Source organism: Haliotis rubra, unplaced genomic scaffold (assembly GCF_003918875.1).
Source record: "Haliotis rubra isolate DU_JTF1 unplaced genomic scaffold, ASM391887v1 Scf181, whole genome shotgun sequence".
NCBI classification, from domain to species: Eukaryota; Metazoa; Mollusca; class Gastropoda; order Lepetellida; family Haliotidae; genus Haliotis; species Haliotis rubra.
This window is the reverse complement of record NW_025765792.1, coordinates 801,543-828,706: the sequence shown is the minus strand read 5'-3', so window position 1 is coordinate 828,706 and position 27,164 is coordinate 801,543. Positions and strand designations below refer to the sequence as shown.

The window sequence follows — 27,164 nt, the reverse complement described above, 5'->3', positions numbered from 1 at the left end:
AAATTCACGTCGGACTAATTACAATTTGCAACAACCACATTTATAAAAAAGCAAATGTTTCTACGTAATAAACATTCTTTGATCTACACATTTGCCTTCTGATCAATATTCCTGTACATCCAGGGTATGGTGTCAACATTTCAAAACTTCCAAATCGAGCGTGCTCTCTCTGTGACCATTCCTCAGAAAGTCATACAACTGGATAAGGGTTAAAATATCAGTGACTTAGTAAGGATTTCAACAAGGTTTATGTCGAGGTTTAGACATGTGGAGGATATTTACACATTACATTTCTCACTGAACATACATACATTATGGCTGCCAAATGCAATTTAAATTTAACAATTATATATTTTTTTCATTTTCATGCTTGTATATTGTGACGTGTACCAGATGAAGGTCATTGCCTCATCACGAATTAACATAAATTCACCATCGTTGTGTCAAGAATATCGGAACCGTGCAAGGGACTATTTCTTATTACAATGTACATGGTTTCATTTGAGCAGGCGATTTTCGGTATAAACTTTCCTGATTGACGTCGGACGTTATGTGGGGCGGTGGGGTAGCCTAATGGTTAAAGCTCGTCACGCCGAAGACCCGGGTTCGAATCCACACATGGGCACAATGTGTTAAGCCCATTTCTGGTGTCCCCCGCCGTGATGTTGCTGGAATATTGCTAAAAGCGGCGTAAAACAAAACTCAGTCAGTCAGTCGGACGTTATGTAAAACATACGTAGTAATCATACCGACATCGTGACATCGTATTGACTAAGCACATACACTTGTATGGCAAAGGTAAAATTATGAGCCTTACAATAATTTAGTGCCTTTAAAATTGTGTACAAGTGAGACATAATCGTTGTGAAATACCAGACACGAGCGTGACAACAACGCACGTCTTTCCGTTTCTATGTCGGTATCCCCAAAAGGCTGGGTTGCGACTATGAAAGCAATCTTTCACAATTGAAAACATGGTGCTGAAAAATATCAAGTTGATTATTCCATTAACCATCTTCACCAAACGAAAACTAGTCGAGGTAAAGATTCGGGGTATTGGTCATATAATACACACAGACATCAGCCTTCTTCTTCCACAGGATGTATAACTCGTCCACATGTACAGATTTCAATGTATATTTTCACTACTTTGATGAGCATTCTCGGCGCTACCATTCAGAGAGTGTACCGTTCTTGGACTCATAACCCATACTGAATTACCTGCTGACATTTTGAAACACTCCTCTTGATAGTTTTATTCATAGATTTGACGTTAGGCGTCTCATGTTTTCATCATACCGACGTCAACGTGTTTTCCGAAGAGGATACATATCATATCCTACAGTTCAGATCCCAACCTGAAGGAATGCCATGGTAATCGATTGCCCATTGGATGCAGTAACGTTGAGGCTACTGCAGCGATGCGAAGCATACCCTGTTCCTAGGAACATGTCAGCTTGTCAGCCCAGATGGAAACAGTATCATTTTGCGGGCATTAAATCAGATATGGACATGGGCCATTTAAATTATAAATTGGATTTTTGGTTCAATGGATACGCCGAATCCTAGCTACTTCTCAGCACCGATGGACATTATCTCCTATTAACAAAATTCCAATGCCGCAATTGAAAGATGTAATATGGATAAGCAAATTCGATTTATATGAGTGAAAAAGTGAGTGAGTGAGTGACTTGGGTTAAACGCCTTGTTGAACACTATTCCAGTTAAATCTCCGTGTGTGACCTTTATGTGGAAGGAAAGCATGTATGTAATGCTGAGTGGGTGAGTGGGATCTGGGTGAGTGAGTGAGTGAGTGAGTTGATCTTATGATGTCATACTATCAGCCTCGGAGGGGACAACCTGTACTAATCAGACGGGGGTAATAGCCAGGAAACCAAAGCGTGTTCCGTGACATACGAAAAGCCAAAATAGCAGACTAAATACGTAACCAATGAGAAAGATGAACATGTCAAAATAAAGCGCTGAACATAATCTATTTAACGATACCACTAAACATTTATTCAAGCCACATTAACAAAATATGTAGTGGAACTACAGGTGCAAACAAATACAGATGATTAGTAACTAGGGAACTGAACTGAATGGGGCACATGTGCACGTGCCAGTTTTTTGTGACGTCAATAATGTTGTTGTTGCTTTTATGACAGCACAATGTTCAAATATTGCCTTGACCTCCACATTCACCGGATCTCTTCCCAACAGAGCATGTGAAGAGCACGTCTACCGTCTAAACCAAACAGCCTTCATGATTTGGCAGCAGAGGTGCAAAGAATATGCCATTCCACATGCTTCCCATGTCCATTTCATAGACTCTATATGCTGACGATGCACTGCTGGTCAATCTCCTCACATACTGGACCTACTCGCCATTGTGATAGTGCTACTTGATCCCCTGCCCCGCATTTGGATTCATGTCCTCTTCTTTGATCTCAATATCCACCTATTAAAGTTAACATAATCATTTCTTTTATTTTAAAATAATAGAACGAGTTATACCAATTCGCATTTTTGTGCTCATTATACATTCATATATGTTCAGTTATTGAGTTTGCAAATGTGGCCTCCAATACATGAAAAATATTTATAAGCACGAGATAACCCTGCGTATGCGTGAATTCAAAGTTACAAAACATGTTCAACACATGAAAAAGAACACATATATGAGATATGCATATGTGATAGAAAATATTGGATTACTCAACCACAGAATAACATTTACGGGACACCAGTAAATTCACTGGACGATGACGACTGTCGGGCTTTGCCAAATGGACTATTAAGTGAGGTGGGACGGTACGGTCACTAGACTAAGACCAGGGTGGTTTAACGATCCGGTGACAAACGGTAAATTATCACAGTTACATCGTTGCTGTCATACGACAGAGTGCTTATCTGGTGTGAAATGCAGTCAGGAGTGATGTAGAATGCACGTTTACCAGGATGGATCACAAAGAGGTCTATGCTGCCGATGTATTTGGAATGAAAACTGCAATTGATTTCCTATCAGGTAATTTCTATGGCACTTGTATTTCAGTAATAGCCTCTCATAACAGCACATTAAAGCATGTATGTTCACTGATCGTTACTATGTCAGTATCGTACAAGTTCTCACAGACTGTTGATAAAAATGAACACGGATATGCATAACAAACTATGAAGCATTATGCAGTATAACCTCGAGAAGGAACCACAACCACTATACCCCCTGACGACCAAACCAAAAAGTCATCTAAGACTACTGAGACTTACCTAGTTTAAAATATGTTAGGAAAATATAACCTGGCAATGTGTTCTAACAAATGACCTTTGTGGACCAAATTAATGATAGTATCGCAAGCTATTTCCTAACAGCTGTTACGCGTTCGTGACGTCATTGTGTTGCATCTAACATTTATGGAGCCGTGAAGGTCCGGGTTAGAATGAGCGTTCAATAACCAACCCATGCTTGTCGTAAGAGGCGACTAACCGGATCAGGTGTTCAGACTCGCTGTCTTGGTTGACACATGTCATCGGTTCCCAATTGCGCAGATCGATGCTCATGTTGTTGATCACTGGATTGTCTGGTCCAGACTCGATTATTTACAGACCGCCGCCATATAGCTGGAATATTGCTGAGTGCGGCGTACAACTAAACTCGCTCACTCTCTCGAATATTTATGGACAACAGCGAGTTTACTTTAATCATTCCTCACTACAGCGAAATACCACAGTTACAGTTGCGATAGTCTCAAGTAGATAAGTAAATTTAAATATATATACATATAGATATATCCAATTTACTTACAGGTCCATTATTTCTTCCTTTGTTAATATTAATCCAGTGTAATGGTTGTGACAGGTTCTGAGATACCACTGAGGGTAGATTAAAGTTGTTACAGTTTGCCTGTGCTATGTTTAATACGTTGGTGCTCATTGGGCAGCACTTGAACCAAGTACACAACCTGAAAGCACATTTCTTCAGGCATCAAAGTCACTACGTATTTTCTGTTCATTAAAACAGATCAAATAGGCTCCTGTGTTGTTATTAAGTGTCTCCTTCTGAAAGGACTAACGCCATTAGCGGTACATACTGCCATCTTGTCGCCTTCAGGGGATGGTGTTCCTTCTTTGCTTCTGTTAATAGTTCAACAGCAGAGTTCAAGTGGGGAAGGCGGAGCCTTAAAGATGACCCAAGACTAGGAAGCCGTTCAACTGCCAGTACTGAGGAAAATGTTAATGAAATGCAAACTATGATTATTGACGATCTAGGAATCAGCAGGCATCGTAAAGCCGATATAGTAGGCTCTCGCCTGAGAGAATTGTTAACATGGATAGTTGAATTAGAACATTTCAGGCTCACTTAGGACTTAGAGGGAATGCTGAACATTATAAATGTTGATATAACTACAATGTAAGTTGTTCCATGAAACTGAAAACCACAATCTTGAGTTTACACTCTGCGACTTATGATTGACAACCTGACACTAATTCACTGTGAATTGGATGTCGGGTTTAATTTTGTATGAAGACACCATCTCAAGGGAATACTGTTGGCATGTTGCTATTATGATACCAGGATTTTTCCACCTGTTATGAAACATATCCCTATAGTGTTATAATAATGTAATAAAACAATCTTGCACTTGATGTACAATGTTCGTGACTCACTGTCTAAACATTATTTTTATGTTTGCCACACAATGGTTGCTTTTGGTTACATGATGAGAAGTGGAATTACTAAAAACACGAGATTGAGAATTGGTGTTTTGATACTTACCTTTAGGCTATGTACCAAACCTGTTTAATATTACAGTTTTATGCATCATTCAATAAAGCAGCAACAAAACACATTTTCACCAGCATTTAATGGGACCATATGCTGCAAGTCATAACATTGAATTGCATCGGACATCATTTTGCTCAGTGATGCGTCAATAATGAAACAGATCAAACGATCTCTGTATTTCATTTGATAGTTGAATAACAGTCTATGCGTACCTAATTGTCAATGTTGCTGACTGTGGTTTCGAATTAAGTATCCTTGGGAAAGACACATTCACATTTTAAAAAAACACAAACATGTTTTGTCCAAGCAACAAACATCTGTGTCTGTCGATCTGATGGAATAGAATATTTTAAGTTCCTTTTTCTATGCATCTTTGCTACTATTTTAAGGATTGATATGATGGAGAGCGAATATAATACATTGATCCGTTGGTGTGGTTTCGATATAAATGCTGATCCATAGCATATCGAATAGGTTCAGTTACATAAAGCAGGACTTCAAGTTCACTGACAGCGTTGTACGGAAGGTTGTTAAAAGACAAACGCGCTAGTCACACTTCAAATGAAATCAGTCTTGTGCAGCGGCACTGCAGTTTTGACACCCTGTAAGTTTGTTTCAAGAAACCTCTGACTTACAGTTAGGTTTGGATTTGTCAATCCCAAAAGTTACATGACACTTCTCAGCACCTTCTCCTGTCACCGAAAGCTGCTGTTGGTTCATGGCGGGTGTTTCATACGGAACTGACAAAGAATATAAAAGAACTTAGACCATGTCAAAATAGCTTCAATGATATGAAAACCTTGTGTATTTGGCATCTTTTCAGTAAAACATTTGGCGATATGTATGAAAAATGAACCGGCGTCAAGATATACCCAAAGGGCGAATGAATGATTGACCTGCATGTTTTAAGCCTAACATTGCGCCGAACATTCATTTTTTGTCAGAGGAAGTTCGATAGGCTAATATCTTATGTAAAGTTCCATGTACAGCACCAAAACCACTTTGTGTACCGTGTACTGCAGTGACTGCTTCACTTGGTCATATTCTGGTGTCTCAGTTCTTCTGGAATGGCTATGTCTAGCTTGTTTACACCATTGTAAATTTCAATCACCAGGAAGTAACGTCTAGTGAATGCTATACAATTCGGTTTCAATTTCCTGTGTTAATCAATGTCTATTTCATCCACTGGTAGTTTCTTTGCAATGCATGTTCAGTTGAGTAACCGTCATTGGGAGAGTAATAATTGTGAAGATTGACCCTCGTGTAACTACAATGAACAAGATTGTACATCGTATGGGACCCTGCATTCCCCTGCCGTAGGTATCACCTGGGCTTTTGAAATTCTGTAAAACTATAACTAGTGGACTTTTTATACTCTAATTAGTTGGAAGTACGAGTATTACACCATACCATTGTCTAGAACCCGATGTCTCGAACGTACGTTTGTTTCGAAGTAACGTTTGGTGTATTACTTCGTTAATCATCACTTTCTGTTGTGTCGATTCTCGGATAACTCGAAATATTTTGTTGGTCCCTTCAACGTCGACACAACGGCGGTTAACTGTAGTTAATTTCAGGATCTCACAAGGTGAGTGAGTGAGTGAGTGAGCGGGTAGGAGGTATGGTTGGAGGATGATGATCCATGGTTCGATCTTTTACCGAAAGATGGTACTTGCTGTAATCATGTTAACGCTCGGCATTCGTGAGACGAACCCTGAAGATCCGGGGTAGCATTCGTATTCAGTAACCCATGCTTGTTGTAAAAGGCGACGGACTGGATTGGGTGGTCAGGCTCGCTGACTTAGCTGACACATGTCATCGCATCTCAGTTGCGTAGATCGATGCTCGTGCTCACTGGATTGTCTGGTCCAGATTCGATTATTCACAGACCGCCGCCAAATAGTTGGAATATTGCTGAGTGCGGCGTAAAATAAACTCACTCATTAATACGTGAGACGAAAATAGCATACATTATCCAGTATGTGAATAGTATATACGTGTTAAACTGTGGCATTGCGTCTGAGTAGATGCGCGTTATATGAGCATATATGTCCGCCGATATTTAAATGCAATAACCTTGAAAGCAAGGTTCACCTGCTGTTGCGCCAATGTTGTGAATGCACTACAACACCATTTTGTATATGACCTGTACGTGAACATCCAAATAGATCTCTGTTGAGATCACAGTAAGGATATTTCATTCAACATTTGGCATCATCAGCCTTAGTACAAAATAAACAGATTGCATGTTTACCATACAGTCCACTTTACTTTAGGGCAATATGTTCTGGTGAACATTGCCATAAATATGCTATAAAACAGAACATAGGGCTAGTGTATTACGGAATGGATTGATACATATTTTTATTGTAACATATGTATTGCAGCAGTTGAATGGACACGTACGTGGATATTGAATTATACGGTGTATATTATGATGGGGATTTCAGCTTCATAGATATTTATTATAACATACATATCCCTACTACAACTTCATGACATATCATACTTCTATGACAATTGAACCTGTATGGGAAGCGAAATTCCACAGATGTTTCATATATGCAATATTGCATTTATTGTTAGATATTATAAATCAGGTGTAGAGAGGAATGTATCGATAAAAAGGCTCTATCACTAGTTTACTCTGAATATGGTTTGTGTATGGTCGTCCTTATACCAGTTCAGAACCTATGTCAGCGTTGGCTTCTCACAGAATGCTTGGCATAACTGAAGCAAACATTCAAAGTATAAGTGAGTGAGTGAGTGAGTGAGTGAGTGAGTGAGTGACTGAGTGAGCCATATATATATACATAACATATAGTGAGTGTGTTTAGTGAGTCTAAACTTTTGATGAGAAGTATATATAGGGACGTAAATACTTGCGTGTGCGTGTATGTGAGTGAGAGATCGTGTATAAGAGAGTGTGTGTGTGTGAGATAGTGTGTAAGATTTAGTGAGTGAGTGGGTGGGTTGGTGACTTGCGTGGGTGGGTGGGTCTGAGTGGGTAAGTAGGTGGGTGAGTGAGTGAGTTAGTATAGCAATATTCCAACAATACCACGGCAAGGGACGTGAGAATGTACCAACGCGGGCAATAAAACATGGGGGCTTCAGCGTGATGAGTTTTAACCAGTAGCCTACCCCACCGCCCCTTCAAAATATGACCGCTCATTCCACACTGTCCATTCTCAGTATCAACGGACTGGAAAACCAAGACCCTTGATTGTGACTTCCAAACACGATTCAGATGGTTATTGTTTTGGGACGACATCGAGGTTTTGTTGAGGTTTATATTCACTGTTTGACTATTCTAATATATAAACCAATTTTTAAGCGTGTGATTGCTTAAAAGAAATTATTTTCGATTCAAATGGTGTGCTCTTTTATTCAGAGTAGTCGTTTTGGTAAAAGGAAACTCAATGCAAAAACAAATATTATTCCTAATGGGAGTAAGAGACTGACATGAATTGAAACTGGTTCATTCGACATTTGACAGCATGTTACAGCATTCGGTTTTGTATTGAACTCACGACAAACCATCATCCTCGGGCAAGTTTCTCCGAAAAGAAATTTAAACCAATGTTTTCAGGTTTCTGCTATTTTACGCCCGAATATGATCGGCAACGAACATCTTAAATCAACATCCCACAGCGATTTCGGTGTCTTTTTATCTGAAACGCAATTATTTCACGTAGAACGGTTTGACAGCTGAACTCAAATTTCGAGCAGCAGCTAAGGTATCACTTATTTTTGCCCCAGCCTGTATCCTGTCAACGTCCCTTCTTGACCAGAAGCAGTATATGTCTGTCCCGATATCAGCCCCTACAATAATCAGAAGAAATTAGCAAGCGGAGGAAAGTGACAACATATCATCCATGATTAAATGTCGCGGTTGCTATTCCAGGTCCACCGCCCTCATATCGATCTATCGATCTGCGACCAGACTGGAACAACCTACGATGGGCATGATCGGTATGATGTAGCTGCTTGTTTCCAAAATGGTTACCACATTTTTTAAACATGACTTTCCCCTTGGATCAGTTTGTTTTTCTAGTGTTTTAGTCTGAGGTGAAGTCATCAAAATGCGGATAAGAATATATTAATATATTTAGGTTGTATGCATTATCTCTATATGACTGTCTGGATTAGTTTGTTATCCTACAAAATGGGTGGCCCAGTCGTCGTCCAGGTCCGTCCGTAAGGAACGCAAGGATTGTAGGTTCGAATCCTGACTAGCCTCGATTACGTTTCTGGATTCGGCAGCGTCACTTCGACCTCTCCTCGCACGTTTCATGATAAAACTGGAATACTTATTCTTCTTATAGAAAGTTATAAAGTTTTCATCAAACCTTATGAAGACATATTCCAATTCTGTCAATGAATATTCATATGAAAACTCAAGGAATTGCAATAAACTATGTCCATTTTGCAAAGACCAAGGCAAGGATTACCATAGTTATTGAACACGTGGTGCTCTGATGTCTTCAGTGTGCCAGACATATACGTCCACCAAACAACAAAACCATTCGGTGAAGAATTAGAATAAATAATCCCTTTAGAATTATTCTGGTAAAAGCATATACATGCATGTATGTAATTCGAGAGAGCATTAGTCTCAGGCCAAGAATAGGAAATGGACTATGTGTACAGTGATTAATGCATTGATGAATCATTGTCATGAGAAGATCCGTTCACTTTTCCTGATGATTATCTCGCCATGAGAGCATGGCTGAACCATTAATCCTTTTGACGTTTTGACCAAACACTATGGCGATATGCATCTTAATGGTCACGGAGAATGGAAGGTGGGGATGATTTGTTGAGTTGTTTTCGAAGATAAATGAGCTTGTTGCATTTATGCAGGTTATTTTTGAAAAGACTTTCTGTTCTATGTTTTATGTGGACCATTTGCGTTTGGGGAGTTTTTTGCACTTGTGTGGATTTTAGAATTGATTGATTGGGAAACTCCGTTGTTTTCTTATCAAAGCATGATACAGTATTACCACTATTCACAAACAGGATGTTACGTCGAAAGAAGCAAACGGATCAATCTGTTAGAGGAGAAATAAATAGTTACAATGCTACTAAGCATCCCCGAGAGCTCTTCAGGGCTATTTCATCTAATGCCTTGTAATTGCCCGAGAGACTTTCAAACAAATATCATTGAAAAGTTGAAGTTGGTGGCGAGTAGATGTAGGCGTTGTTTCATTGCACATCTTAGTTGTTTCCTGTAAGTTGTTAGACGAGAGCGTGAGAGACGATCCACGACTTTGTCACAGGCTGGTAGTAGTGGTGGTGGTGAGTCTTCTAATGCTGACGATCAAGGTATACGGAGGGGGAGGTGGGCATGATGATGATGATGATGATGATGATAATGGTGATGATGGTGCTGGTGGTGACGACGACAGGATGATGATGATGATGATCAACACAGAGATAAGGAGGGAGAGGTGGGGATGATTATGATGATGATGGTGGTGATGATGATGATGATGGTGGTGGTGACGACGACGGGATGATGATGATGATGATGATACATTGACTATACTCAAAGCTCATGACTTCATTAACCCGGCCAATGTGTTTTCCACCTCCCTGACGAGTATACAATCCATTTCGCCCATAACGGTTTGCATTACCATTACCGTTACCACCTATCAGGTAAACTCATTATCAGTTTTCGCTGCGAAGTTCATGAACATCTCACTGCAGTCACGTGACGCCAGACTCTCCATTTGTGTTCGGTCAGAAAGGCCATTTATTGCCGACTTTTTGACAACTATGTATACTTGCACAAAGATGGTGGCCAGCCAGGACAGAAACGATGAATTGAATGCCTCTGATGAACAGATGCGTCAACTTTTGTGAATACTGCCAAATGTGCCAAATGAGTCATAGACAGTTTCAAAAACCGGGAGATATATATAACTAGACATATATACATAAGAGCGACATTCCCGATGAAGATGTTACAAGGGAACAGTGGTCAGAAACCATGTCAAATGCTTCATTTGAAAATGGAAATCTGGATTTTCATGCTGTATAAAGCGAATTGACATATGGCATCGATTTATTGGACTATCCACGCATTTTTAATACACTGTACCCATGTTCTCATCATAGCTGATCGGATTTGATACCTAAACTACGTTCCTTTTCGAATGGTCCAGTCTGCACGGGGCGTATAGCTGCTCCAGCTGAATTTGACCTGATTTAGTCACTCTGCAGCTACACCGTCCATTGTACGTGAATGATGCAACACACGCAAGTGATACATATATACATCGACCAACCGTCTGTCCATTTTAATCGTTCTCACAATCATCCGATAGTAGTTTAATATGAACACGACGTTGGTTACTTATTGGTAATCTGAAAAAAATCCCCTGTAAATCCCCGGAAAATCATATTGAAAGACATGAAGACAGGCACTTGATAAATCTATTTTCCCTAAAAACAGCGGCAGATATACACGTGTATAATATCGGCACGTTTTGCATGGCAAAGTGACTGTACAACTGGACTTGGTCTCAAGCCCTATAAAATACGTATTTTCAGCAAGCTTACTCAAACGAAAACAGGACGTGACATGTCGTAAATTGCAGTCTGTTTCCATAAGAAAATTGGTTATTTTCGATTGCACCTGAGGGGATCAAGCCAATGAATTCTGACTCTTCCCATTCCCGGTATGACGCTGAAGAGACTAACCACTGGCCTTCTAAAGATATTGAATCTGAAAAGGAAAGCTCGGCCCGGTCTAGCAACCCTGTACTGAGCATAGTGAATATAGCCATTGACGCCCAGTTGAAGACAGTTTGTTCCAGAAGTCTCCTTCAATAAACACAACGAGATTGTTGTGTTGTTGTTACATCCGAATTGGCTATTGGAGGTTCCTTTTGAGGACTTTACAAATGACGCCTTGGGGTCCTCATGTGTTGTTTTGTTGGACCGTCTTTCTTAAAACTCATGACCTTTAGATGTTTGGAAATAAGGAACAAAGTAAAATATGTATTATTAATCCAGCCAGGGTCGTATTTAATGATTTCACTTATCTCTACTCGCATAAAGTGGATTAAAGAATTTCCTTTAACTTTTATGCATGGTGTTACCATCACTGATGCTGTCTTCAAGGTCTTTAAAGGGAATTCAATCTGCTGTACGTTCTTAATGTGTACGTGTTTGTAAGGACGTTTGAAACTGCTACCCATGGCGACCAGAAAAGGGAGCCTTCTTCTGTTCAGCAGAACCATTTCATTAGGATCAAATCTCAAAGGTATGTCATGGTGGTGATTATCACTGCCTTGTTGCCGTTTATCTCTCTTATAGTTTGAAATAGTGATGTGTTCTCTCAAAGAGTCCTTGCGTATGCAAAATGATAGTTTCAAAGGCACTCTTTTACAGCATGGAACATTTTCAGCTCTCATGCTATTGATGCAATTTCCAACATGAACATGTTCTTTATAATTGGTGTTCTGAATAATGTCATTTTGGAATTTCAAAATCGAATGGACTTCATAGACCCGAAAATACGTAATTATATTCTAACTGCTTCTGGAATAGCATCATGTTCCAAACCGAAGAACTATAAAGTTGTAGTCAATGTTCTCATCCTTTACAATCTATTTAGACTTTGATTGACATATTGAGTCAAATTTTCTGGCACAGACATAGCGAAGCTATTGACGGGACCGACAGTTGTACTCGGGGTAACACGAATCTTCTTGTCCCTTTCTGTACTCGGTTGCTGTAAAGTATATTTGAAACATAGTCCCTAATTTGTACAGCTGTAAAATTGTGGTCATGTTGATATTGAATGCCGCCGTAATCCCAGCCTGCGACGAGACTAATTTATCGGTCCTTGGGGAGGATTGACTGTGAGCTCTGTATATTGTCAGTCTGGGTTGGTGGACGGGTCCCTTCGCAGGGCTATAGAAGCTATTCAACCACACCAGAGAGTATCCGATTGTATCGTTAGTGTGTAGCAGTTGAAAGTTGAGCTTTCCGCGTTGACATATGCTACGACTCGTGAGCCTAGGCTAGGTATCGAGAAATAAACCCCACATGAAAGGTTAACGGTATAAAATATTTATGAAATTGATTTTAATGAATCATGTATGTTTTGATTGCTTTAGATGATGTGCCATTTTGAATGCACTTCCTCGTCTCAAATGATAGTTGCATTATTGAAATAAGGAAACATTATATTTGCGAGTAGGCAACTTTCTCCAAGAGAATGAGTAGAGTTCCCGTCGTAGCTTCAATTACGGCTTAATCTTCAGCTATGTGTTAATCTTACTGGTGGCTTATAAAAAGTCAACTTTTGGTGTAGATTCTACAAGAACAGCTTTCGTTGATGCGTCCATCTTCCCCTACAGAATGCCTCAATTGTTATGTCCATTTCAACCTTTGGAATACGTTTATTGCTGGGCCCCTCTTCACGTAAAGGATACGTTGTTTGTTGGATTTTCTCCACTTAGAGAATACATGTTCAATTGTTGGGTCAACCTTCACCTGGTGAATGGTCTACGTGTTGGTCCACCTTCGCCACAGAATGATTTAATTGTGTGGTTCACCTTCACCAAGAGACTGGTATAAATGTTTGGTCCAACTTCATCTGGATAATGGTGTAAGTGTTTGGTCCACCTTCACCTAGAGACTGGTACACATCTTTGGTCCACCTTTATCTTGAGAGCGGTGTAAGCGTTTGGACGAACCTTCACCTTAACAATGGTTTAATGTTTTAATCCAGCTTCACATTAATACTTGAGTAACCTGTGATGGAAACTTCCTCTTATATTACAGTTGAACCGACCGTGGCTTACTTAGGGTTGGGAGTCTATGGCCGTTATGGCCTCACGATCACAGTGCACGCTGTATTAATCAAGTAAAATTCAAGAACAGAACACACTGTATGAATAATATATCCGGTGGCGGACCTTTGGTTCAGAACTAGTCGTTGCATTCTGGAGTAAGGTCTTCCAGGTGGCCTTGTTACTGCAGGTGCAGTGTCATGGCTACTTTGTCATAATGATCCTTTGTCCTCAGTCGTGCACAAGTCCACTACAATTGTGTAGACGCCAGGGATGATTTCAACTAATTTCTAAGAAAGGCTATATTGATGAAAGTAATAGAATTACCTTATGGTGGTGGGGGTCTTCGGAAACATCTGGTGTCATTATCGTCGTATGATATGTTGTGTACTGTGTCTCATTTTATGACTTTGACAAACATGTCTGAGTGTAAATGCCCAAAGGGTTTCTCATCTGTGTTAATCTTTGGGAAACTTTTGTTGATGGTTACTTGCAAATAGGTAATGACGTGCCCAGGAGTTATAAACAAAGGACTGGTTTAATAATGCGTCTGAATATGATGAAACGTGGAGACATTATCGTCATGAGCCGAAGGAATAATAGATACAATAGCTGGTATTCAGACTACTTCTACAAGACACATTGAAAATATCGATCTCGCTAAGGCTTGAATTCAAGGGCTGGTCGAACCGTATTAACAAACACCACAGCCTACGTTGAAGCAACTCCAGGTCTTCAAACGAAAAGTTCTATGTACGTGTCACAAAGATGCCACAAAGATTGATGCCAGTAGAATTGATTGACCATGACGGCACTAGGAAATTAAGGTCATTAAACCAGCGTTCCTTAATTCTTCGTCGATTGCTTAATCCATCTGATTACCAGGTAACCGAAGTTTGGGTATGAGTAGTGGACTGCGGTTTACACAGGAACAGAAATGTTGATTGAAGATGTCATGTATGAAGCAGGCTTTACCGTTGTTTGATTAACATTTATTGAAAATCTTTCGAGGGAACACGCTGCGCTAACCATGTTAACTTTACTTGCAGACCGAAATATCCGTCATATGTCCCAAGGGAGAATGGCACAAACTACTGTCAATGTTCCTAAAGCATTAAAAGAGATAAACAATTCTTTGACACGTGTTTCCTGATTATCTAGGGAATTTCTCGTAAGCCACGAAAGATACTAATTAGAAAGTGCGTCTGGAAATTAAGGCTTTGAAAATGGAATGCTGAATTGTTGAACCAATTTACAATACCTTCAGTACAATTTCAGGTCGTTCGTTAAACTCATATGAAATGTCAATGACACCCAGAGCAGGTGCTTGCTTAATTTCTCATTTATTACTAAAAGAGAGACAGCTGTTAAACCTATTGACATATGTATATGGACCTCTTTGTGCCCACCGTCAGTGTTATTGGGTGCATATGAATTAATGAATTGAATTAGTTTCGCTAGTTAGCCACACGTTAAAGTCAATGAGTTCAAATGCGAATCTGAAGCTTCACAGACACTAAAGTCTGCCCGAGGGACACTTGCAAATATTTCGTGCAGGCTAATCCATACACTATGGTTCTCACGTAAGTCGTCATCAGTATTGAATTCCCAATTTTAACGACTTAATCGTTGCAGAGAGGTGAATTTGATGTTTGTTTATGGGCGCAATTAGAAAAGTTGTAGTATGTTACACCTGCATTAGGTGTCCTGTTACTAATGACCTGAATACCAATTGATTCATATTGTCATATTATCATATTGGGAGGAACTTAAACATAGAGATGACTTGGGGCTTGCTCTCCCGATCGGATTGTTGACTCGTACAAGAACCTATTCTAACCAGGAATGCTAGCTGGTCGGAAGGGAAGCGGGGAATGGGGTATCTGATAGTTCACAACAAAATCCATATCTTCACATCTGCGTTCTCAGAGACATCTAAAATAAAAATAGGATTCCCGAGAGATAAGGGTTCATGTATATACTACTCCAAAGAAATTGAAGAACACTGGATTTTCCATATCACGGTTGTTAAGCCGGCATGTATTGAACTTGTTTTCAGTAGTGTACGAAGTCAAGACGATCATCCGGGTCCCGTGTTATCCCACTGACTCAAGCAGCGTGCCATGTGGCAAGCATAGTATCTCTGCCACAGGAAGCCACCATGTGACGATTCGTCAGATCTCACACAGTTTGTTCAAGATACTGCGGGTGCTTCTTTCCAGATAAGCACAGATGATTGAATGGTTAACTTTCAGCTAGAAAATATCCTGAAACGTGAAACACTATTTCTATTTGCGTTTCGTTGCTTTGTTTTCGCTGTTTGTACGGCACCACGTGCTGTCATCGAAGCCCCAAAGGAGAGCATGCGATACTGTCACTTTGATATGAAAATCTAACGGGTACGTCCTACTGTCTCTCTTGAACATCTATTTTACTAGTATTACACAAAATAATGTATAGCGTGTAACGAAAGGATATGTTTGTTCTTAGATTAATCTAGTTTGTTTATACACCAAAAATGACCGGCACGTGAGACGCAAATTAGCATGTGGTAGCCTGTGTGAAGTCACCATTGCCCCGAAGTGTGGCGTCATCCCAGTTTTGGTAATCAGCAGCTCGACGTCCAGCAATGTAATCTATATCCCACGTAAACCGTAACCATATCCACAGGAGTATATTATTTATAGCACAGGAGGTTATTTATCGCTAGACGAGCAATCGTAGGCAATCACTAAGACAGAAGGAGTAGAGACTTGAATGGTATGCAGCTTTACAAATGCAGCTCTGAAATGTAAAAGCTTCCTTGATAGATCTGAAAGAATCAACGGCGGGCTCAATGTACAAGGGATATGAACAGATCGCCTAATGGCAAGATCTGTCAGTCAGCAAACTCTTTCTTCGACTTGGTTTGTTTGTTGTTAACGCCGCACCCAGCAATATTCCAGCTATATGGAGGCTGTCTGTAAATAATCTAGTCTGGACCAGACAATCCAGTGATCAACATTATGAGCATCGATCTACACAATTGGGATACGATGACATGTGTCAACAAGGTCAGCGAGCCTGACCACCCGATCCCGTTCGTCGTCTCTTACGGGGCAATTCCAATTACCAATTCAAACCCGGATCTTCACAGGTCTCTTTCTTCGAAGATTTTGATTATCGTCGTACATCTAATCTCTTCTTGAAGTTTTAATAAAGGTGACAACGTTTAAGGTATTAGTGAAGTTTTTAAAAAGATAGACATTTGAACAGCATTTCCATAATCCGGTGAAAAAAATGTCTTTTATTCAATTTAATATTTTGACTAGTACCATATGTTCTCGTGTTGTTGTTATTCTTTAATTTTTGTGGTGTTTTTGTTTGACAGAATAATTGACATCGATTTAATATTGAAAACAATGTTATGCTTTAACAAACACCAATAATCACTTCCTGATGACAGTGAATTTTAATCACTTCCTGGTGTTATACCTAGATTCGTACATTGAAATGTGTTTGACTGGAGATTTCTTATGACAAGTTGTTTGATTGTTATGATCTGTGACGTATAACATTGAAGTCTCAGTAAGGCTCTCAGAATCTTTTATGGCAGACAGGTGGAGGACAATTACAAATTTGACGCATCAGTGGTGAATCTGCTGTCACAGTTCCCAATGTTGACTAGTGTCATCATCCTCGATAATCTCCAGGGTATACGTTACGATCACTCTCCACTATGCCCTGGATGCATCCACGGCTTGGCCCGATGAGTTTATTACCTCCCTTGACTCGCTTTTTATCCAGTCAGGTGTCTACGCTGGGAAGTGGAGCGAACCAATCACAACTCACTTTCGCTTCTTAAATTATCTAACCGTTCAAACATGGCAACACAATTGATGCAGAGGTACTCTGAAAGGTGTAGAAGGATTTCTTTTATATATTTTTTGAAAGTTTCAGATCTGTCAATTTTTCTGTATTATTTCCCCAAACATCTGAGTGGTACTACGAACAAACCTTCGCGACTGCTACCGCTATCTTTGTTGACACTGGCAAGCTCGGATGTAATGGCGGCTTACCTGACTGGCTGCTGTGAGAATGCGGAGCCAGCAAAGGGAGGTATGCATCCAGGGTATAGTGGAAAGTGATCGTAACGTATACCCTGGAGATTATCGAGGATTTAGTGTCATACGTTGCAGTTTTTTTATAAGACCAGTTGACTAGTTTTGTTCATGACGAGTGCCATCGGTAAAGCAGGATACAATCACCGTTTTTGAAAACAGATGGCATCATCTTTATTGGATAGCGATTCATAACCACATATTCATGATATAGTCGGAACTGGACAATTGAATCTCCACAGGATCAGCACTGATTTCATAAGATTTTGGTTGGTTGGTTGTTGTTTAACGCCGAGCACACAAGTATTCCAGCTACATAGTGGCAGTCTGTAGATACTGTATATACAATAAATCGAGTCTGGACCAGACAATCCAATGATCAACAGCATGGACATCGATCTACGCAATTGTGTTACGATGACATGTGTCAACCACGTCGGGATCCTGACCACTCGATTCCGTTAGTCGCCTCTTACGACAAGCATGGGTTACTGAAGACCACTTCTAACCCGGATCTTCACGGGTGGAGACAAGCATGGGTTGTTGAAGATCAATTCTAACCCGGATCTTCATATCGGTTGACGAAAGAGTATCCATAGTTTCGAGTACATCACTGAATAGTTTCATGGACATGGATATAACAGCGCATACACGAAAGAACGGCACCAAGCGGGATATAGAAACCAGATCTATGTAGGCGAATGATGCTCTTCATTTATTCATTGATTGCATTGGCATTATCGTTTAGAAATAGTAGTGGTTGATTCAGTTGGTTCATATTTAATCAAGAAAAACAACCATGTTTAATACATTCTGTTCACTAAAAACAGGATAGTGAAGGATAATCACGGTTAGGCTTCAGCTTAAGCGTGTGGATGATCATTCATGATTGTCCTTAGATTGCACTCTATACTCCAGGACAAATTCAATAGTTGAATACACACACCTTCAAGTATATATCAGGTAACTTTACGATCATAACACTTGAAAGCTGCAAGTGTTACCCCCAGCCTGCACGAGTACATCAAACTCCAAGAAAAATTTCAATAGTTAAACACAGACACCTTCAAGTAAATATCAGGTAAATCTACGATCATAATACTGGAAAGACGGCAACTGTTATCCTTAGCCTGCACGAGTACATTAAACTCCAAAATAAATTCAATAGTTGAATACTGACACTTTGAAGTATATATCAGGTAAATCTACGATCATGATACTGGAAAGACGGCATCTGTTACCCTTAGCTTGCACCAGTACATCAAACTCCAAAATAAATTCAGTAGTTGAATACTGATACTTTCAAGTATATATCAGGTAAATCTACGATCATGATACTGGAAAGACGGCATCAGCTACCCCCAGCCTGCACGAGTACATTAACCTCAAAAATAAATTCAGTAGTTGAATACTGACACTTTCAAGTATATATTAGGTACATCAACTGTTATCCTTAGCCTGCACTAAGTACATTAAACTCCAAGGTAAATGGGATAGTTCAACACAGACACCTTCAAGTATATACCAGCTATATCTACGATCATGATACAGGAAAGACAGCCAGTGTTATGCCCAGCTTGCACGTGTACATGTATACACCTTGGCAAATGCCGTAGTTAAATACAGACACCTTCAAGCACATATCAGGTAAATCTACGATCATCATATTGAAAAGACAGCAAGTGTTATCCATGGCTGGCAAGAGTGTACATCTAGACACCATGATGGTCAAATACCGACAGCTTCGAGTATAAACCAAGCAGCAAGTGTGTAGGAAGGGAAGATCCAGGAACGAGGCAGGTACGACACCAGTGGCTGAGAGAATCACTGATGCTGGAGATCGATCGGAGTCCAGCAGTACCATCCTCCTCGTCCCCGAAGTCAGACGTGTTTCACACAGGCTGCTAGGCTGTCAGGAGAAGAGCACGTACATCGGTGCTCTTAAAGTGGCGCCCCTATTTGGAAAGCGCTCGACGGTAATTCTGTCTCTTCGATCGTTAAGCATTGAACGCTGACCCGTGACCAGGCTTAACAAGACTGACAACGGCGGCAAATAGGTAATTACCATATGCTGCAGTGAGTTGTGATGTGCAGTTGATAATCAGTGTGGATAGAATGAAATGCTTGCTCCCTGAGGACAGATAACTTTAGCAGTGTGGAAGCTCTGGTTTATCTCCGGCGTCGTTCCCCAGACCGGTTGAGAGGGTTTATCACTAGTACAGGGTAAAGCATATTTACCTTGATTTTCCTACAAAGGTGTCAGTGTTGAATTAGACTTCAAAAGGCACGCTTGTCTGCAGAATCTGCTCATGTGATCAACGCACGGTAGGTATGTTAAAGGTATCAACTTTTATTCAGATTTTCAGAGGCAAACAATTATATGTGAAATGTAAAACTGACTTTTTAGGTTTTAATGATATTTTCACTGTGTACATCCTTACAAAACTAACGTCTGCAGGGGATGATCTTGGGTATCTCTGGATAGGTTAGGACGGAAGGGTTATACAAGGAACGTCATTAAGCAAATTTGTCTTGATATTTGCCCTGCTTAGATTTGAAACAGAATATTCGCTATCTATTTATCCTTTCAATGCCACGGCAACTCTGCTTGGATGATGACTATTATCAGTGTAATGTCACATTCAATCCTTCATCATAAATCGGGGCGGTAGGGTAGCCTAGAGGTTAAAGCGTTGGCTCATCACGCCGAAGACCGGGTTCGAATCCCCACATTGGTACATTGTGTGAAGCCCATTTCTGGTGTCCCCCGGTTGATGCTACTGGAATAGTGCTAAAAGCGGCGTAAAACCAAACTCAGTCAGTCAATCCTTCATCATAAATCAGGTTCAGAAACGTTGTCTCCGTTTCTTCTGAAAAATAATGAACTTCATTTTTAATGATCTGTACTTCGTGTTAACAGTAGTGTTTGGGTGTTGTTTATATTGGACATCATATTTGCTATCACAGTGATGTTTGGCAAAACCGTCTTCGTTCTTGATCCATGTGTTTTCGTTTAAATATATTTACGTGTCTTTATGAAGAAATAATATTAGTTATTAACTCATATCTGGCAGAATGTTTTGGAATCGTGTGTCTGACTTAATTACATTCCACGTGTGTTGCAAATAAATGTGTTATCGGTTATGAGTTTAATATAAAACTTCACGTGGGTTTTTTTCAGTTTAAACATTCGAGTTTTGGCGACGGAAGAACGTATCATATTGCTTAATATTACTGATATGTTTGTGAGCGTAATATGACAGTATGATCAGATAATAGTTATGGCATAAAACGGTAGCCCTCTTTATATAATTCTGAATACAATTCACAGATGTCAATGCCTGTTTTCACAAAACAAACATTTGAGTCAATATTTGGTTTAGATATTATTAAATATTTTTATAGTGTAATATATCATATGGTATTACATATTATATATTAGACTTTTTTTTAAACGTTTATTAAATATATTATAATGTTTTGATGATAAGGTGTCACTCGGAACATAAATCATAATCCTCTGTTAAATGCTGCTTTACATGTTTTGTCATAACAACAATCCAAATCTACATTTCATGGTATACATGCAAAATTTTAGAAATTGAAACGATATCGATTAGAGGATTTATCAGGGGAAGTTGAAAACCAAGGCTGTAAGTTTATACAGTATTCATAAGTTTGAAACAATTGGCATGTATCAAAACCAGCAGCCGTGAAATGTCTCAATATCAGAGATTCCATACATCACAATTGTTCCAAATTAGGTGATATGAGACGTTGTGCACTGGCGGTCGATTCAAGTGTTTCGGTACTGACGAAGCTACAGGGAAAGGTGAACCCTTTCCTTTCCGTGAACATTTGACATCATCACTATTTGTAGCAGAACATATCCACACGTCGGATACAGTCGGAATCCTACAATGAATTCTCATAATTCTTATGTTTATGGAAACGGTTTTATGTCTTTTATGGTCTTGAAAATGGTTATTTCGCTTTTACGGTCGAGCGAATCTGTTTCAGGGGCAAATCAAGTGTTGTCTGTCTCCGGTGTTGGTGTTTTCCGTTCGTGTCGATTTGAGCATTGAGATGCCAACACGGAGGGCTCATATCACTAGCCTATATGTTTTATTCATATTTGGAATTGAAATCTCTTTTGTGTGGTGAACGTAAACGTTACCAACTAGACTACAACACTATCGTTTATTTATTGTTGCAACAACTAACAACCAAGCCAGTACTTGTACCTTGATAGATTAAACGAACAAAAGAATGAACATTCAAAAAGGCGTTAGAGTCACCGTTTTCCCCTGTCACCATGTTATTTAAGATTCATATTGGAAGAGATTTTCATACAACGCTTCATTCGGGATCATGTCCTCTTTTGAACGCTTCCTCCAGATGCCCTCAATCTCTGAGGAAGTGTATTAATACATACAGACAAGTCCTAAGTTCATATGTTTTGTAATCTAGGGTTTAGGTTGAAAACGTTTCAAACGTCACTGTTTACTCTCCATCATCTGGCTCATCACATTCCAAAGTTGTTGCAGAAGTTGCAAACATGAAAGTACATGACGTGTATCATATTTATGATGTGATTTCGTTAAGAAACACTTGTGGAGCAATTATCGAAACAGATTTTGCTCTTGGCAACGGGACTGGCCTTACCGTTCCACAGAACATCCTGGAGGTATCTTAAGTGATAATAAAAAAGGGGAGGTTTTTAAGATAAGCTTCACCATGTTATTTGTTTATAACCATAATAAATAGGAATAGATTGTGTGGAAGCGATTACCTAATTACCTTTTTACAGATGGCAAGTTTTTATTGTTATTGTTCCTCAGCCAAACGGAAATAGTGAGGTATAAAATATGGTCTGTCAGTGTTGTCCTATTTGGCTAATGGGAGACATAAAACTTCGCCCGTTGGATGGAAGTGGATACACATGTCACATGGTTCCAGACAGCACGTGTACAGGGTTTATGAATGAGTTGCACCCATTAAGTAAATAAGCATTCTGTAGCGTCTGGCTTTGCAGTGGTAACAGTAAGACGTGTACTAATGTCGATGTTTTATTAGCCTGTCAGAGGTTGTAATCAAATGATTGATGTGGGTTTTAACACTGACTGTTCATACAAGAGGCATATACGATGATGGCTTAATGTAGAGGGAAGGCCCGCGATGTGTCAGGTGGAATTTCCAAGTTGGTGGAACCATCGTGAATGAGTAACTATGGTGCTGAAAGACAATGGGAAAGGAATGAGCAGTGGATGTTAAGGATATTCGAGCAATGGTAATACATATTGATGAATGGCTGGTATGCATTTACTGAGCTGGGGCAACAAGCGTATGGCCTTCATATGTAAATACATAACTAACGCCGGTGAATTGATGATGTGTTAATCGTAAGAAGTATCTCAGCATCGTGTTGTACCAGAGACCATATTATATGGTCTCTGGTTGTACATAGTTGGGGTTATCTCTGAATTTGTGGGCCACAGATACTATCCTGGTTTAGCATCATATGATATATTGGGCCCACACTCAACGTACTGTACGTGACCATATGTATATGAGCGCGTGTTTGTGCATGATGCTATGTGTATGCGCGTCATATCGCTATATACAGTTATAACTCCCCTTCCCTCTGAGGTCTAAATTAACAGGTTTAAGCTACTTTCACTAGCATGATGGTGCTCCGATAACGCCAATGTTGACCACAATGTGTCCGTGTATGGTTTACATGCGTCTGAGTGCTGTATATGGTGTCTTTAAATCCAGACAGTTTGTTGACCTCTTTCCTGAATTCTGCAATCTTACATAGTACAGAGTACACTGCATTAGAATGCTAGTACGTTGCACTGTTCCTGAACACCGTGTGTCGGTGTGTACGTCTGAATGTGCATGTGGTGTGAATATTATGCATCTCGGCCAGGAGAGTTATGACTCTACTAATGATCGAGGAGTAGCGGGTCTTATTCCCCTCAAACTCGTATTTTGTATGATACTATTTTTACAATCTTGGGGTAGCCAAGTGGTCAAGGCGTTCGCTCGTCACGCCGAAGGCCCGGGTTCAATTCCCCACATGGGTACAGTGTGTGAAGCCCATTTGTGGTGTCCCCCGCCATGATATTGTTGGAATACTGCTAAAAACGGCTTAAAACTAAGCTCACATACTCACACTCTCACTACAACCTTGCGCGTACGTGTGTTCTTGTTTCAATCACTTTGCAATCACGCCTTATTAGCATAATGGAAGAGGAAAGCGCAATTAAGAAACAAAACTCACGACTCGTTAGGCATTAGTGTCAAATATAAGTCAAAGCCAGCACCATTACCCCTGATTACTGAAGGCATGTTCGATGTAGTGTAAACGCTTGTAACATAGTGGTACTGGCCATGCCCCATGTGGTAAAATACGTCTGCGGTTGGCAAGAGCATGTTGGTCCTTTGTGAACATCACATTCTTGCTCTGGGGTTTCGCTAAAGTTATAAACGGCGCTTCCAGTTATCTGCTCGCTCTTTGTCCCATCAGCGATGCTTTTGTAAGCATGCGTCTGAATCCTTACAAGTTATTTTTTTAATGTGTCGGCATCATTGTTTTCAGTTTCGTTTGTGAAACTAGAAACGTCCAACCCTTTCTCAATTCCTTCAACAAACAAATACTTCGTGAGTGTGTTAACCCGTGAAGATATATGAGTTCGAGTTTGTCTTCAGGAATCCACGCTTGTCGTCAGAAGAAGACCATCGGGTTCGGATGGTCAGACTCCCTGACTTGGTTAATGCATGTCATCGTGTCCCAATTGTGTAGTTGGGTGCTCATGATATCAATCACTGGATTGTCTGGTCCAGACTGCCATACAGCTGGAATATTGCTGATTATGGTGTTAAATAACACACAGACTTATTGTGAACCTTACTGACCAAAGATTATACCTCCTTTGATAATGGTTGTCATGTTGAATTGTTATGCCTTGGACATATCATTTCAATATCACATGGGACAAAGATGTCTCGAGCAGGGTGGTTTGATTCTCGGATAAGATCGACGATGCATCTAGGTATGTCAGCACCAGATCCGGGTACGTGGGTCTCACTTCGTCGTGTTTCCTCACCCAATAAGCTGCCATGCCATGCTGTAACTGCAGTAATGATAATAATAATAATAATAATAATATCTGTGGAATAGGCCCATATACAGCCTCAGAAGAATTCCAGCCAACAAACCTGATCTTGTCCTTTTTGATAAAGCCAATGAATTTATTTATATCATTGAATTTTCTGTCCCTTTTGACACCAATGTGATTGGCAACATTAAGGAAAAGCATGATAAATATGCGGACCTCGCCTTTGAAATGTCTCGCTTGCATCCCAAGTACACTGTCGCCAGGCTCCCCATTGTTCTCGGAGCCCTTGGTTTGGTACCTCTTGATCTCTTGGCGCAGATCAGGAGTGTGCCCGGGTTCTCCACCGGGAGTACAGCCCTTCTGACACTCTGGGTAATGCAGAAGGCTGCAGTGTTGGGGAGCCTTCATATTCTCCGAAAGTTCTTGGTGGGTTCGACTAGGCAGCGTTTCCTGGGAGAAGTCCCATTCGCTGTCTGGGCTGGCTGCGTGTAGAGGGGCAAGGGCCCTGAGCTGATGATGAGCCTTACCAGCCTGACTGTGCCAGGATCACCCGAACCCTCTCTGCTGCATACAACCTTTAATCTGTAAAACATAATAATAATAATAATAGGCATGGATTTATAAAGCGCCTGTATTAACGTACTTGTGCATACTGAAAACGCCGACTGTGAATCACTACAAGGTTAACAATCATATGACTTATCCGACCGGGTACCCACTCACTGTTGGGTGAACAGAGGCTGGCGTCCTAGAACCACTCAGGAGTCAAACTGCCTGCCGAGCACTATTCAAGTCAACGTTATTTAAAAACCAACTCAGTCACGTAATTGGGCGGTGGGATAGCCTAGTGGTTAAAGCTTTCGCTCGTCACGCCGAAGGCCCGGGTTCGATTCCCCACGTAGGTACAATATGTGAAGCCCATTTCTGGTGTCCCCCGCCTTGATATTGCTGGAATACTGCTAAAAGCGGGGTAAAACCATAATTACTTACTCACGCAACATAACACGCTTTAAAAGAAAAACGATAACATTATTTCTTTGTATGCTTCAAAACCTGAAAAAACGATTATACAACTGACTGACTGAGTTACTCCTCTTTAGCATATTCCAGCAACATCACGGCGGGGACACCAGAAATTTCACACATTGTACCCATTTGCTTTCGCGTGAGCACAACCTGCAAATACTAGGCTACCCCACCGTCCCCAATGAATATACAAGGATACCTATATGTAGAGCAGACAATGAGCATTACTGACCTTTAAAGAGATTAAAGTAAACGACGGATATAAGCCGTACATTCAATAAATTACCAGAATTGTGAATTGTTGACAGAGTTATTTGAAAAAAGGACGGAATATTGACATTTACAGAGGATTAATGGAACTGTGTTATTTAACGTCATAGGCTGGTGCTATTGTTCTCAGCGTTCTGTAGATGTAATCAGGTAAAGAAACATCTTTACAGCGAACAGGAAGCGTTGGTACTATAAAGATGGCCTTGCTATTTGTCATCCACAGTTTAACAAAACGCCGTTTATTTGCCCTTTTTGTCGATTGTTGCTCGTCCATCCCAACCAAAAAGAGAAAACAGAGTTCATGTTATTTCGAACTTGGTTATAGAAAATTGATATTTTTCTTTGTAGTCCAGGTCTGGTAATACAAGTTTGATCAAAGCCAAAGAACCAACGTGTATGCGATTCTAACATTTTATTGACTCAGACCTACTTGTTTCCTCACAAAATACCAGATCAAACAATCGATTAGCATGTTTATTGATGATTTCTATATTCAACAGTAGGATGTGTTTCAATGGCCAAATCTATAGATGTATGAACAGTCGTTGATAAATGTATGTTTAAAAAACAGCATCAGTCTTTGACGGCGTAAAAACGTTAAAAGCTTAAGACTATCTTTGAGGATACGTATGACGTATTCCCATTACCAACCCACAACGTAGATTTGAACCTCAAAGGTAAGAGAATCTGCCGTATTGATTCAAAAATATGTACATACGTACAATACTCTGATGAAGAGTCTGTTTTATGTAACGTTTGAACGAGTAAGACATGTTTTACAATGGCGTGACAAGACAATCAACTGTCTGTCTGACAGAATCAGGTTATAAAACTTCCACAAGTCTACTATACTTTTTCAAGTTTTGCCAGGTATCTAACAGCGTGAGGGGCGGTGGGGTAGCCTAATGGTTAACGCGTTGGCTCGTCACGCCGAAGACCCGGGTTCGAATCCCCACATGGGTACAATGTGTTAAGCCCATTTCTGATGTCCCCCGCCGTGATGTTGCTGGAATATTGCTAAAAGCGGCGTAAAACCAAACTCAGTCAG

At 40.2% G+C, this 27,164-nt stretch overlaps 1 protein-coding gene across 6 annotated transcripts in view; it reads left to right on the top strand.

Annotated features, from left to right (window-relative positions):
• The window catches only part of LOC124273510, a 144,504-nt gene that overhangs the window by 64,714 nt on the left and 52,626 nt on the right, over positions 1 to 27,164 (top strand). Inside the window, exon 1 of one of the 6 annotated variants that reach the window (XM_046708782.1) lies at positions 19,577 to 19,753. The exons of 2 other annotated variants lie outside the window; for them this stretch is intronic. The gene's annotated coding sequence lies outside the window, so the exon portion shown is untranslated. Of the gene's footprint in view, positions 1 to 19,576; positions 20,037 to 27,164 lie in introns of those variants that run through there. 3 more of the 6 variants (XM_046708777.1, XM_046708779.1, XM_046708778.1) reach the window with 3 other exon arrangements.